The sequence below is a fragment of the Pseudophryne corroboree genome, chromosome 1, assembly GCF_028390025.1.
Source record: "Pseudophryne corroboree isolate aPseCor3 chromosome 1, aPseCor3.hap2, whole genome shotgun sequence".
NCBI lineage: Eukaryota > Metazoa > Chordata > Amphibia > Anura > Myobatrachidae > Pseudophryne > Pseudophryne corroboree.
This window is the reverse complement of record NC_086444.1, coordinates 912,177,351-912,193,862: the sequence shown is the minus strand read 5'-3', so window position 1 is coordinate 912,193,862 and position 16,512 is coordinate 912,177,351. Positions and strand designations below refer to the sequence as shown.

General features: G+C 42.7%; 1 long non-coding RNA gene across 1 annotated transcript in view; it reads right to left on the bottom strand.

Annotated features, from left to right (window-relative positions):
- Positions 1-8,362: 8,362 nt before the first annotated feature.
- Positions 8,363-16,512, bottom strand: part of LOC134966625 (uncharacterized) — a 29,929-nt gene continuing 21,779 nt past the window's right edge. Inside the window, exon 3 of the long non-coding RNA XR_010188685.1 lies at positions 8,363-8,617. This is a non-coding gene — a long non-coding RNA (uncharacterized LOC134966625). The remainder of the gene's footprint in view (positions 8,618-16,512) is intronic.

Here is a 16,512-nt window from a genome sequence, read left to right as displayed (position 1 = left end):
ACCCAATACAATACAACGAGTCCTGTCATTCCACGCGCCTCTAGAGCCCTGTGGCCATTAGTATCTTCAGATACTACTTTACCATTCAAAAACAAACGACCCATGACATGCTACACCAGAGGAAGAAACATTAAGGACATTGTGGTACACACAGACGTGACAGGCTTCAAAGAGGAGGTAGAACGCCCACCGAGTTTTCTGTCCAAAACACCCGGGTGCTATAAGTGCCCAAAATGCACCACTTGTTCCTATATGATGACTGGATCCTCGTTTAGACATCCACATGAGGACCGTAATGTCTCCATCAAACATGTCCTTACATGTACTTCCTCCTATATCATCTACATCATAGTATGCCCATGTAATTTGGTATACGTGGGCAAGTCCATCAGAACGATGAGGGAACGAATGGCCCTCCACCGGTCTGCAATCAAGAAAGCCACCTTGGGAAAAGTTGCTGATCAACCAGTCGCCAGACATTTCGTCGAATTAGGACATTCCTTGAACGACCTGAGGCACATGGCCATTGACCATGTTGAAAAATCTTTGAGAGGAGGTGACCGTGAGAATAAACTCCTTCGACTAGAAGCAAAATGGATCCACAAACTAGGCACCATTAGCCCAGGGGGCCTTAATGAGATTATGCCTTGGAATTTATTCATCCATTAACAAGCCTAGATTAATTATGGTTTAAGTGTTATTATTCCTTTAGACCTAGCACCTTCTATGACTGTTTAGATCCTTATGCACCATCTCCTATTGCCTGCAGGTCTTTCCCGCTATTTACAGCTGGTTATCCAGTTGATTGCCAGCCATTAGGGTGCTGGGTTCTTTATAATCTCACACTTTCCCTTCTATTGTATAATAGTTACTCTATTCTAAGGTGCGTCTTCCCCTTCACATTACTCCATTCCTACCATGGTCCTGGTCACAGGGGCTTTGTCTACTCACTTTACCATTTTCCTGCACTATTTTCTGTAGACACATCACAGGCAGTTCCTTTCACTAGTATGTTGGACATTATACCATTATCGTTAAACATCCTGTGGTTGATTTAATTTTTGCTTCACCACATCATATTCCAACTCTAGGTTTCATTAGGATCTGTTGGTCACTGCCTGTACTGTGTTCTTGGTGCAGGGTACTGTATTCCCTTTCTTTCTTTCTCTCATTCACAGCGCACTACAATCCCCGTCAAGCTTTGCGGCGACGACGGAGCCTAGGTTGCCATGGCTCCGGGCGGCCGCTCGATGATGACGTCACCTGTTAGCGCCGAACGGCGGCTCAGTTTGGCGCATGCTGCACGTACACAAGGGGCTTCTACACTATAAAGGTATGTTTTATACTGTTATTCACTGCTGTACACCTTGACAAAGGAGCATGTGAGCCCCGAAACGTCTGACTTTTATGTGTTGTTTAAATACAAGTTTTTGACCTCAAGACGCCGAGTGCCGCTCTTCCTTCCTTCTATTCTATATATATATATATTGGACAAACTTGTTCATATATATATATATATATATATATATATATTATGTGTATATGGATAGATATTTATACGGAAACCCCCCCTGAAAATCCTGCATTTGCCCCTGCATTAAGTACAGTACCTCTTTATAATATGCCTTGTGAAACACCGTTAAGCATTTTTGTGATCCTTGTATTTTTGAATGTATACATGTTTTTATGGTGATAGGTTACACTGCTGATGTCATCAAAGTGCACACAGCATAGCGGAAGAGACACCGGCGGCGCTGGACAGCGTGGTGAATGGTGAGCACATAAAAGGGTAAGTGTTTGTTACTTTGTATATGCCCTGACGAAAAAGCGGAGGCTTTAAAACGTTGGCAAAACAGGCTGTCGCCTTGTCTTTATTTACCCGAGTGCCGCCATACACGTTCATCTACATTGGGGAGCTGCAGGGGTCTTCATAACGGAGGGCAATGGGAAAGGTACCCATAGCTTATGTGGAGAGTGCCAGGTTCTATGGTATTATATATATATATATATATATATATATATATATATATATAGTGAGAGGAGGAGCAAAAGAAGCAAAAAGTAACATAGTGGTAGAAAAGTATAAATCAGAGGTTCTCAAACTCGGTCCTCGTGGGCCCACACAGTGCATATTTTGCAGGTAACCCAGCAGGTGCACAGGTGTATTAATTACTCACTGACACATTTTAAAAGGTCCACAGGTGGAGCTAATTATTTCACTTGCGATTCTGTGAGGAGACCTGCAGAACATGCACTGTGTGGGCCCACGAGGACCAAGTTTGAGAACCTCTGGTATAAATGGTTCCCAATTTATAGAAAATATGTATGTAGGGTGCTGGAGTCAAAGAGACAAAATTATGAATAACATATAAATGCATTTTATTAGAGATGAGCGGGTCCGGTTCTCAGGGAACTGAACCCTACCAGACTTCCCCACCCGAGCCCAAATCCAAACCCCATGAGAATCCGACAGAGGGATAATGATGTTTTGCCTCGTTCTGGTTTCCGAGTTAGGCAGGAAAACCGGAGCCTGACTCGGAAACCAGAACGAGGCAAAACGTCATCATCCCACTGTCGGATTCTCACGGGGTTTGGATTCCATATAAACAGCTGCGCGTTGCCGCCATTTTTACTCCGGCATTGGAGAGTGTAGAGAGAGGACGTGTCTCCGTCCTCTCAGTGTCCGTGTCTTGTGCTGCATCTGTCCAGTCACAGTGGTGGCGTCCTCTGCTGCCATATGTCCAGTGCTGCTGTATAAGTCCCTTACAGTGTTGCTGTGTTGTGCTGCATCAGTTCAGTGTGGATGTATTGTGCTGCATGAGTCCAGTCACAGTGGTGGTGTCCTCTGCTGCCATATGTCCAGTGCTGCTGTATAAGCCCAGTCCAGTGGTGCTGTGTTGTGTTGCATCAGTCCAGTTCTGGTGTGTTTTGCTGCATCAGTCCAGTCAAAGTTCAGTAAAAAGACCCAAAAAAAGATATTTAAATGGTCTGATTTGAAACGTAAACTTGTCAATATGCCATTTACGACACAGAGTGGCAAGGAATGGCTTATGCCCTGGCCTATGTTCATGACTAGTGGTTCAGCTTCACATGATGATGGAAGCCTTCATCCTCCTGCTAGAAAAATGATAAGAGTTATGCTGGAAAAAGCACAGCAAAGAATTGTGCGTTCTAATATGGTATCACAAATCCCCAAGGAGAGTCCAAGTGTGTCGGCGGTTGTGATGCCTGACCTTCCCAACACTGGACGGGAAGGGGTGGCTGCTTCCACCATTTGCACGCCCTCTGCAAATGCTTGAAGTAGCACCCACAGTCTAGTTTCTGATATTCAAATTGACGATGTCACTGTTGAAGTACACCAGGATGAAGATATGGGTGTTGCTGGTGCGGAGGAGGAAGTTGACGATGAGGATTCTGATGGTGATGTGGTTTGTTTAAATCAGGAACCGGGGAAGACACCTGTTGTCCGTGGGATGAATAAGCCCATTGTGCCGCCAGCCACCTCTTCTGTGTGGAATTATTTCTCCTCAAATCCGGACAACAAGTGTCAAGCCATGTGTTGCCTCTGTCAATCTGTAATAAGTAGGGGTAAGGACGTTAACCACCTAAGAACATCCTCCCTTATACGTCACCTGCAGCGCATTCATCAGAAGTCAGTGTCCAGTTGTGAAACTTTGGGTAAGAGCGTAAGCAGTCCACTGACAACTAAATCACTTCTTCTTCTTGTACCAAAGCTCCTGCAAGCCACACCACCAACTCCCTCAACGTCAACTTCCTCCTCAGTCAGGAACGTCAGTAGTCCTGCAGGCCATGTCACTGGCAGGACTGAGAAGTCCTCTCCTAACCGGGATTCCTCCGGAGGATCCTTGAGTGGTACGCCTGCTGTTGCTGCCACTGCTGTTGTTGATGCTGAGAGTCGATCATCATCCCAAAGGCGAAGTCGGAAGACCACTTGTACTACTTCAACTAAGCAATTGACTGTCCAACAGTCCTTTGTGAGGAAGATGAAATATGACAGCAGTCATCCCTTTGCAAAGCGGATAACTGAGGCCTTGACAGCTATGTTGGTGTTAGACATGCGTCCAGTATTCGCCATTAATTCAGTGGGACTTAGAGAATTTTTGAGGTACTGGGTCCATAGTATCAAATCCCATCTAGGTTCCACTTCACTAGGCAAGCGATACCGAGAATGTACATAAGACATCAGAAAAAGTGTCCTCAATATCCTGCAAAATGCATTTCTACCCACCGTCCACTTAACCACGGACATGTGGACAAGTGGAGCAGGGCAGACTAAGGACTATATGACTGTGACAGCCCACTGGATAGATGTATGGCCTCCCAGAGCAACAACAGCAGCGGCACCAGTTGCAGCATCTTGCAAATGCCAACTCGTTCCTAGGCAGGCTACGCTATGTATCACCACTTTCTGTAAGAGGCACACTGCTGACAACCTCTTACGGAAACTGAGGGACATCATTGCACAATGGCTTACCCCATTTAGACTCTCCTGGGGATTTGTGATATCGGACAATGCCACCAATATTGTACGTGCATTACATCTAGGCAAGTTCCAGCACGTCCCATGTTTTGTACATACAATTAATTTGGTGGTGCAGAATTTTTTTTTAAATGACAGGGGCATGCAGGAGATGCTGTCGGTGGCCCAAAAATTGCGGCCCACTTTCGGCATTCAGCCACCTCATGCCAAAGACTGGAGCACCATCAAACACACCTGAACCTGCCCTGCCATCAACTGAAGCAAGAGGTGGTAACGAGGTGGAATTCAACACTCTATATGCTTCAGAGGCTGGAGGAGCAGCAAAAGGCCAGTCAAGCCTATACATCCACCTATGATATGGGCAAAGGAGGGGGAATACACCTGACTCAAGCACAGTGGAGATTTATTTCAATCTTGTGCAAGGTTCTCCAACCCTTCAAACTTGCCACACGTGAAGTCAGTTCCGACACTGCCATCTTGAGTCAGGTCATTCCCCTCATCAGGCTTTTGCAGAAGCAGCTGGAGAAATTGAAGGAGGAGCTAAGATGGAGCGATTCCGCAAAGTATGTGGGACTTGTGGATGGAGCCCTTCATTTGCTTTGCCAGGATTCAAGGGTGGTCAATCTGTTGAAATCAGAGCACTACATTTTGGCCACCGTGCTCGATCCTAGATTTAAAACCTACGTTGGATCTCTCTTTCCGGCAGACATAAGTCTGCAGAGCTTCAAAGACCTGCTGGTGAGAAAATTGTCAACTCAAGCGGAACGTGACCCGTGAACAGCTCCTCCTTCATTTTCTCCCGCAACTGGGGCTGCGAGGAAAAGTATAAGATTTCCTAGCCTAATTGCTGGCGATGATGCAGGGCAGTCAGGAGCGAGTGCTGACATCTGGTCCAGACTGAAGGACCTGCCAACGAATACTGACATGTCTACTGTCACTGCATATGAGTCTGTCACCATTGAAAGAATGGTAGACGACTATATGAGTGACAGCATCCAAGTAGGCATGACAGATAGTCCGTACGTATAGTGGCAGGAAAAAGAGGCAATTTGGAGGCCCTTGCACAAACTGGCTTTATTTTACCTAATTTGCCCCCCCTCCAGTGTGTACTCCGAAAGAGTGTTTAGTGCAGCTAGTAACCTTGTCAGAGATCAGCGTAGGAGGTTACTTCCACAAAATGTGGAGAAGATGATGTTCACCAAATGAATTATAAATTCCTCCGGGAAGACCTTGCTCAGCAATTGCCTCCAGAAAGTACACAGGGACCTGTGATGGTGGATTACAGTGGGGACGAATTAATAATCTGTGAGGAGGAGGATGTACACACTGAAAGGGGTGAGCAATTGGAGGATGAGGTCGACATCTTGCCTCTGTAAAGCCAGTTTGTGCAAGGAGAGATTAATTGCTTCTTTTTTGGTGGGGGCCCAAACAAACCAGTCATTTCAGCCACAGTCGTGTGGCAGACCCTGTTGCTGAAATGATTGGTTGTTAAAGTGTGCATGTCTTGTTTATACAACATAAGGGTGGGTGGGTCCATCTTGCACCTCTTTTTCTTCTTTGCATCATGTGCTGTTTGGGGCCTAGTTTTTTTAAGTGCTGTCCTGTCTGCCAATGCAGTTCCACTCCTAGATGGGTCAGGTGATTGTGCTGCACACTTGTGTCACTTAGCTTAGTCATACAGCTACCTCATTGCACCTCTTTTTCTTCTTTGCATGATGTGTTGTTTGGGGCCTAGTTTTTTTAAGTGCCATCCTGTCTGCCAATGCAGTGCCACTCCTAGATGGGCCAGGTGTTTGTGCCGCACACTTGTGTCGCTTAGCTTAGTCATACAGCCACCTCGGTGCAACCTTTTGGCCTAAAAACAATATTGTGAGGTGTGAGGTGTTCAGAATAGACTGGAAATGAGTGGAAATGAATGTTATTGTGGTTAAAAATACCGTAAATTCTGTGATTTTAGCTGTTTTTATGTTTTATTCAAAAATCATCCAGATGCAAAACCAAAAAACGAAAGGGTGGTTTTGGCAAAACCAACCCAAAACCAAAATACGAGCGGGGAATTAGAACCAAAACCAAAACACAGAACACGAAAAGTGCCCGCCGCACATCTCTACATTTTACGCATACATAGATTATTTATCTTTCCACGAATTCCCATATTGCACTTCACCTTGCAAGAGGAAATAAAGACAACACCCAATCTGTGTCAGCACACACTGCAACCTATCACCCATTTATTTGCCAGCACATGAAGAGAAACACAGTAAAGGCCCATATAGACAGGCCGATGTGGGAGAGATGTGTGCTGAGCGAACCGCTCAGCACACATCTCTCCCCCCCGCTCAACACAGCGCGATGTGTGCTGAGCGTGCGCGGGGGACGGAGATAGGGGGGGGGCTCGGCAGGCCAATCTAGCACCAGCGATAGCGATGCGTGGGGCTGCGCATCGCTATCGCTGTAGGGGGTACACACGGAGCGATAATGCTTAAAGTCTAAGCAATCTAGTCAGATTGCTTCGAATATCGTCTGTGAGTACCCCCCTTAAGACATACTCATATGTATATCACTTCAAATATTTTTTTATATTTGTAAGTAATGGCTACAAAGTAGGACCTATGTAAAAAACTAGAATGGTTGACTACCTTGGAAGAAGAAATAATCATAGGATTATTTATTAGTGGCAAATGAAAACAACGTTTACTGGATTGTAAATAAAGAAAATAAAGAAAATCGTCAACTAGGTAAAAAGTTTTTGAATTAGTGACAGTTACGAGTATGTTGTAAGTGGCAGCAGCATAGAATTGTTGTATGTTGTATGTTGTATGTGGCAGCAGCATAGAATTGAGCGTTGAATATATACAGTAAGTAATGTAAAGTTTGAACTGCCTAATAAAAATATTAGAGATGAAGATTTAAGATGGACACCCAACTGCTGGTTGAATAAGCATCATAGTTTAAAGAGAAATATAAGCGGTTAACAATAATAAAAAAAAATATGTGATCATTTTGCTAGGGTTCAGACACTGGGAGTTGGAGCCAAAACATTTCAGGTATATAGTACAGTTGTAGGGAGTGAGTAAACTTAAAGGAAGTTTCTGCAAAGAAGGCTCTATATTTGGTGCACTCTTTTTTATTCAATGAGAATTTTAAAACATAACTTCTATTTCTTATTTATTATAAAATATGGTGACACTTATAGGCAGATTCTACCTAGGAAAAATACTCATGTAAAATTAAGAACCAAGAGCGGTTTTTAAAGCCGTGCTATATAGTACACCCAGTCAGTCAATAGGACAACAACTAGTTTAGGTCCATACGGCTACAGAAAAGCAAAGCAACAATTGTCATTCCAGCAAAATATACATGATCACCACATTTCAAAATCACAACGTAGCAGTTAAAATCTTGCAGAAAAAAAACATAAGACAAAATATATTGGTCAAGTTAGTTGGTAAACAATGTAAAAAACATGGTGGGCTGTAAACCGGAGATTGACTAGAAACCCATTATACTCTCATTTAGTTTATTTCTGGAGTAATCTGCTCTTCACACCTGATCTAGAAGATGCAGCCTTTTATCACTTGAAACTGAGGGGTATCAAACAGATAGCAGATGTTTTTGACCCAGGAGGCAATTTACTTACCTTTTTGGCATTGCAGGAAAAATTTGGTTTGCAATCCTCTTGCTTTTACGCATATTTACAAATCAGACATTATATTACTTCCCTACCTCCGCCAATGGAAAACTTCTCTGAATCTGACCCGCTTCTAACACTATTGAACACAGTGAAAATTTGCCCCTATAAAACTAGACTCTTATATGACGACTTGATATCTATATCAGTCGACAAAACACAGACCCAGATTAAATCATCATGGACTAGATTTATTACACATACAAATACAACGGATACTATATTCAGCCAATATGACAAAACGTTACGTGTCTTGAGAGCATCCACTTTACAAGAAATACATATTAGAACTATGTATAGAGCATATATCTCCCAAGCCCAGAGGAAACATTTTGTACGAGAAGAGTCTGGACGTTGCTTGAAATGCTCCCATCCTCTGCGACGTTTTACCAAAACTTCTGGGATTGTGGTTGTATAAAAAGGTTCTGTAATAAAATAATTCAATATATTAATACCACCTTTAAAACCACTTAACTGGCATGGTCAGATGTCATGCAACTGCGCCGTCCCACCCTGTCCCCCCGTTTTTTACGAGGAGATCCATTCTGCATATGTGCATAATATAATGTTTAAATATTTTTAAAAAATACTTTTTCAACTTTCTTAAATAAAATAAATTTTAAAAAACAATGTTGTTAACGCTTTTGAAGGGAAAAATCGTCAGTTAAGTGGGTTAGGAGTCCGATTACACCTGCAAGCTCTTCTTTTGGCAGATTTTACAGTTTGGCACATCTCGGTAGAACATACACACTTATACTCTTTTTTTAACACTACTTGTTACAATTGCTAAGAAGGTGATTCTCAAAAATATGGATATCTAGACACTCTCCAACATTAGCAGCAGTCCACCGTTCCTTATGGGCCCTACTCACTTGGCGATGCGCCGCCGAGGTGCCCGACGGCCGATACGGCCGACGAGCGACCCGGCGGCGGGGGGGCAGTGACGGGGGGAGTGAAGTTTCTTCACTCCCCCCGTCACCCGGCTGCATTGAAGTGCAGGCAAATATGGATGAGATCATCCATATTGGCCTGCATGCATAGCCGACGGGAGACCAGCGATGAACGAGCGCGGGGACGCGCATCGTTCATCGCTTAAGTCTCCAGACTGAAAGATATGAACGAGTTCTCATTCATTTATGAACGAGATCGTTCATATCTTTCAGAATATCGCCAAGTGTGTAGGGCCCATTTCTTAGGGTCTTATATATTGATCGCTATTCCACACTATTAGATATTGAAAAGGGAGTTGTACATTTTTATAAAAAATGGAATCCTTATATCATAACACTATCAGACGAGACGCAATCACATATATTTGCACAGTTTAAATCAACAGAATGGTATCTACACCAACAATTGCTTGAAAAGACGACTATATCTCCTTGAGATTAGTGGAGTATTCCCTCTTGTAAGATATTCCTAAAATTAACTACATGTACGCAAGCTATAAGATGACTATTTCATCTGGTCTAAGTAGGTAGCAATTTTGACTCACTGGAAACACATAATGGCCCTCATTCCGAGTTGATCGGTCGCAAGGCGAATTTAGCAGAGTTACACACGCTAAGCCGCCGCCTACTGGGAGTGAATCTTAGCTTCTTAAAATTGCGAACGATGTATTCGCAATATTGCGATTACTAACTACTTAGCAGTTTCAGAGTAGCTCCAGACTTACTCTGCCTGTGCGATCAGTTCAGTGCTTGTCGTTCCTGGTTGACGTCACAAACACACCCAGCGTTCGCCCAGGCACTCCCACCGTTTCTCCGGCCACTCCTGCGTTTTTTCCGGAAACGGTAGCGTTTTCAGCCACACGCCCCTGAAACGCCGTGTTTCCGCCCACTAACACCCATTTCCTGTCAATCACATTACGATCGCCGGAGCGAAGAAAAAGCCGTGAGTAAAAATACTTTCTTCATAGTAAAGTTACTTGGCGCAGTCGCAGTGCGAACATTGCGCATGCGTACTAAGCGGATTTTCACTGCGATGCGATGAAAAATACCGAGCGAACAACTCGGAATGAGGGCCAATGACTCTTAGAGGGAATGAATCGGTTTGTAGAACACTGTAAATGATATGTCAATTCTCACCCTGTATTTACGGTTCATTCCCTGACTATTCCAGAATTATCCCCTCCCTCTCTTCCTTAGGTCTCCCCCCCATATTCACTTTTCTGGAAATATATATGCTTTGTTATTCTTGATATTTATGACAGTATGTATATTTGTGAACTTGGTTTTGCACAGTTCCTTCATGCGTACGAGCGATTGCTCAATAGACTCACAAATCTTCTTATGTATCTGTATACAAGTGTACCATGTTAATTGATACCTTATGTGATGTCAATTGGTTGCCTGTATTATACTTTCTAAAAAACTCAATAAAATGTTTTGAAGAAAAAAAAACAATGTAAAAAACAGTGGAAGATTTTACCTATGGGGTGCAGGACCGGTAAATTCCGCCATCCAGTTCAGTGTCAGTGAAGATGCAGTCTGTGACTGCACTGGCTTCACTGTGAATGGCAGTGACTTCCTATTGAAAGTCTTACCTGCTAGTCACAGACACACAAAGCAGTCCCATTGGGAGATGTTTCCTCCTTCTGGGACTGGCAGACCAGGCTGCATTAAGCACAGAGCTGGCTTCAAAAAGGAAGCATCTCCATGCCTTTTGCACATCCCAATCCAGTTTCTATAGGCTGCAGTTGGTGCATTCCATAGAAGTCGGGGGGTTGCGCATGTGCGTCACACCATAGCATCTGCACCACACAGGGGTAGAGGCAGCCCCCCCCAGAGGCAGACTTCCCATTAGGCACATGCCTAGTGGCGGCACTTGGATACTTGTGTTGGTATTGTCAGCCAAAATATTTCCACTGTACTGTACCATATGCCATCTTAAATGAAATGTAAATGGGTAGGACATGTGCATACTGCCTCTGTAAGCTGTCCTACATAATTAAAAAGTCATAGTGGCTTTTTTATTATTCTATTAATTTGGCCATTACTGTTGTGCTTTGGGGTGCCCTCACACCTAAATCAGCCCCTGAGCCCCCCTACTAAACAGTACATATTGATACATCAGTTTTAAAACAGATTACTGTGTTGCAAAAAATAATTCTTCATTTACAGACCTTGCTCAGTTTCTAGACCAACAAGAAGCCAATGGATGTGCTCTAGGGAAAGTATTGCAGAGATTACAATGGCAATATACAGTATATGTTCAAGCAATGCTGTTGATGCTGGCAGATGATAAAAGTTCTGTATAGTGCCAGAAGTTTCTCTCTTGAGTTGGTAGAACTTGAAAGTACAACAGCACAATTGTGACTACCTAGTAAACTTGCTGTGCAGGCATGGCTTAGTAAGAAACTCTTGTTGGTTTTGGAAGTGAAGTATTGGTAATGCTTCCAGAGTTGCCATAATTCTAAATAAGGAATTTCCAAACATAATACGTTGACAATGTCTAAACCACCCCATAGAGCTAGCTGTTGCAGTTAAAGCGAAGGACCTTACACAAATGTGGATGTCCACATTTCTGCCGTTTTAAAACTGCAATAGAAATAAAGGTAAAACCAGGCTTGTTTAGTATTTATTCCTATTGCTGTTTTTAAATTATTGGACAAAGCAATATATGATCAGTGGCTTTGACAAAGTGCTCTTATTAAATCTACCCCAAGTCTCAAATATTTGTCCAGTTTTCAGCATTTGCCACATAGTTAAGCAAACCACCACTTTGAGTACGAGTTGTGCCTTGGTCAGGTTTAAAAACTATGAAACGCAATTTAGTAAATCTTCCACTATAGGATACAGTCTAACTGAAAAGTTCCTATTAGCTATTTTACAGTACTAAGAACAGCAAAGATTTATTATATAATTTACTATATGACTCATTGGGGATAGCAACAGAGGCGGATTGGCCATAGGGCTTACCAGGAAGATTCCTGGTAGGATGACGTGTCTGTGGGGCCTGTTTTGTGTGTCGTCATGTTGCCCGCCCCCCACATGACAGGCAACCCATCGTACTCAGTACACATTCAATCTGTTATTCCATCTCTGCAGTACAGTTGGCATCCAGTGATGCTGCCATGGCTGCACAGTATGTTATACCTCTTGTGCTGCCTATGTCGGGCCACTTCTACAAAATATTACATGCCCATTTGTAATTACTAATCTGCCCCCGGTCTCAGACACAACTGCAGTAAAAGAAGAAGAAAGGCCACAATTGCGTACAATCAGACCCTATAAGAAGGGATCCTGTCCCACTCAACAGACCTCACCTCCTCATCAGACCGCACCCCCATTAGGGCTGCTTCCATAAATTTCCTGGGCTGGTTTTCCATCCCAATCCTCCCCTGGATAGCAGACCAAAGAACCATTATTTAGATGCTCTAAAAATTTCAAACCACTTTAAAATTCGATCAAATTTCTGTTTTCTGGATTCCCAACAGATTCTCATTACTATGGATCCTAATTTGAACCAAATTTTTAAATTGTGTCTCACATGACCACTTCCAAGGATTGTGTTTGTGATAAAATTAGTGCTTTCTAATAAGTCTTTTTTTTTTCAAATACAACCAGAATAATATTTATAATAAATAAAATATTATGTTATCTTAAAGTTTGCTGTTCACAATAAAAACATCCAAACATAAAAAAATGGCTCATTGTCGAACCAATTCAATTATTGTTAGAAATTGTTAAAACATTTTTTTTTTTTTTAGGTGGTTCTGAATTTTAGGACTTCTTTGCCAAACCAGGTCAATTGAAATTCAATTGTTTTGTGCATCTATAATCCAGTGTATGGAAAATAGAAAAATAAAGTGTTCAGTGTTGGCTAACCTACAGATGGAGCCTCGCTCATCTAGCCTTCTCTGGTGCGCCATGGTGCACCAAGGTTTATTAGCATAAGCCTTTCATCTATTGTTCTCAGCTGCAATACAATACAGAGAGAACAATACAGCAGGGGTTTAAGGGGGTGATTCAGACCTGATCGCACGCTGGCTTTTTTTGCTGCGCTGCGATCAGGACAGAACGGCACATGCGTATGCACTGCAATGATCAGGCGCGTCGCTCGGGTACAAAGCAGATTGTTGCTGTGCGATGGGTTTTACGAAGAATCCATTCTCACAGCCAATCGCAAGGAGATTAAAAGGAAGAGGGCATTTGTGGATGTCATCTGACCATTTTCAGGGAGTGGTTGGAAAAAACGCAGGCGTGTCCAAGCGTTTGCAGGACGGCTGTCTGAAGTCAATTCCGGTCCCGGACAGGCTGAAGTGATCGCAGCGGCTGAGTAAGTCCTGGGCCACTCAGAAACTGCAAAAGATCTTTTTGTACTGCTCGGCTGCACATGCGATCGCACACTTGCACAGCTAAAATACACTCCCCCGTAGGCGGCGACTATCTGATCGCAGTGCTGCAAAAAACTGCTAGCGAGCGATGAGGTCTGAATTAGGCCCTTTGTCATTACAGCAGGGGATTAAGTCCGACAGCACTGGCTCAGTTAAACCTATTAAAGGGATAGATGAGCAGGGCTCCAGCTGTACATCTCATAACCGTCAAGCTGTGAAATACCCACGTAAATGTAAGGTGCACATATAAAAGTGCTGTTTAACATATACTAAGGTATAATTAACGTGATATTTGTGCATTGTTTCCAAATAGTCCTTTTATGATTCTTCTATCTACGTTTCCTACCACATTACAAAGCTACTAATGTTAATTTCTCCGTTCTCGGCACCACTGCACCAATATGCAAATTCTAATAAAGAAAAAGAAGAGAGAAATGTGGTAAGTGATAAAATGATGCAGCAAGAAAACAGAAGCATACTGGCCTACCACACAAATTTGCCAAGCTAGAATCTTGTAACCTTTACTCAAATCCTCGACAATTGTCTCAGCATGCAGAGATCAGGTTGACAGAGAACGAGAGAATAAGACATCCACCGCTATAACATATCAACATATCAAACTTATTTACCTATAAAATATTGACATTTTTGGATTCATTCCACTTTATCCTGGATAAACATATCACATCATTGTTGCAGAATATCTGTATTTTAACTAGTGTGTTTTTTTATTTTTATTATTTTAATACTTTTAATGGATCCAGTTTGGTATATAGAAAAAAGTGTACTTACATATATGTTGCATATAAATTAATAATGCATAATATAAAAGCATAATAAACCATTATTAAATTAATATTTATTAAAAAATATATATTTTTCCTTGTTTGAATTAGATCTATTTTCTTTTGTGCACATTATAGTAACCACCATTAGTTGTAATAGAACATCACATTGTTTGACAAAGTGCTGAGTGTAACTGGAGTCTACATTTCTGGTTGTGCTGACACAAAATACCAGGGGAAAGAAAGCCACCATTGCAACATTAGGGAGAGAGCTAGAAGCCTCTTTATACTGTCCTAATTGGCTGACAAGTCTCTAAACTAGAATCTGTTTATCAGCACAACAGTCAGTCTAATAGGAATGAACAGAGACCTATGAATGGAGCAAAGCTCTAAAATGTCCTATTCAGATTATACTGTGCCATGAAATTATTTATCTTGACTCACTTCTATACTGTATACATGAAAGTTCCTTAGATATGCACTATGATATGTTGTGTAAAGGATTTGCCTGAGAGGTAGAAAGGTTGAACTTTTGCTGCTTATATCTTAGGCAGGGCTGCCAAGAGAAATCCTGGGCCCCAGTACAACTTCATGGGCCCCAGCGCTGGCCCCACCTCCCTGGAGTGGGTGTGACCACAGCATGCTGGGGGCATAGCCACATCTCAAGCACAAGTGAAGCACCCACTTACAGGAGCATGGCATGCCTCCCAGTCAGGGCAGTAGAGAGCCTGGCTGGGCCCAGGTGCTTTTCAGATGGCATGGCCTAATCACAGGAGGGACGGTCATGCACCCTTAGAAAAAAATACAGATTTTTTTAAGCACTTCCTTGGCCACACTGCAGCCCAGCACACAGTTGAGAAGAAAAGCTGCAGCTGCTGCTTCCAGGTAAGGGGGGACGGGACCTGGGCCCCCACTGGGCCCCTCCATCAGACCTGGGCCCAGGTAATTTGTACCTTCTCCCCCCCTCTCTCGACATCACTGATCATAGGTGTTAGGTATGCGTAAAATGTCAAGGAATAAACTTTGATATAGTTCAAATTCAGAGGCAAGCACAAATAAAGTGAATTAGAAGTAACAAAATAATATACTGTACATTTAGCAGCCAAATACAGCACTGTTTCCCCTCTTAAGCTGCGATTGTCAGGAGAACAGCCAGGCCATTAACCACCTAACTAGCCACAATACTCCTCATAATCCTGTGCAGCATTCCATCTCTTCCTGCTTCAGATATCTACACTTCAGACTCATATTCCCACCTAGCATCAGATGGGTAAGGTCTCACATCTTTTATGTCTTATGACTAGGCCACATTTTAAGATGTTGAGCAAGTATGGTTCAGGAATGAGTGAAACTAAAGTTCAACAAAGCAAATACATAAAGGCTCATTATGGTGTATTTCCAGCTTCAACCAGTAGATGGTATTATGGTAAATATGCTAAGAACTAAGAAAAGGAAGTTATGTCTATGACTTGTTGATTGTTCTAGGCTGAATAAAGCAAGGTGAAGGGCAGTTCTTTCTCCCCTGTTTCTTAATCACAGTACAAGTACACTTTATGACACTTGCTAATGACACACATCAGGAGATTGTGAGAGCTAAGCAACAGCTGTGTTACCTACACTGGTGGCCAAGAATGGGTGTTCAAGTTCAAACAACTATAAAATCATGTGTTACTTACCAAACAGCTGTAACACATATACCTCCGCTATAGCTGGATCCTTCCCCTAACATTGCATGGGAAAATATGTCATAATTTCAACATTGACCATGTAGACATTCCTCATGTATACACTGATGAAATGTCAACGTATTGTCCCTGGTGGCCAGCGGTGCTTTACCTACACAGCTGCAGCTTCTCCGAGTCCCAGCTGACATGTCATTTTGACTTCCGACATCTGACAGAGTGGAATTCTGATGAGTATTCAGGGAGTATCCCTAATCCTAGTCCCTATTCCTAACCTCCACCTAGTGCCTAACCCTACCACCCTATAGCCAAACCCTAACCTGCCCCTAGTGCTAAACCTTAATGCTCCCATCCCACAACCTAACCCTAATGTTGACATTCCGACAAAGTTGACATATTCCCTGTTGACATTTTAACAATGTGCGCTGTCAACATTGTGAATGCAAGCATAGTACAAGTATAAATGCTAGTGAACATTGGACATTGGAAGCTATTATATAAGTGAGGCATAAGGC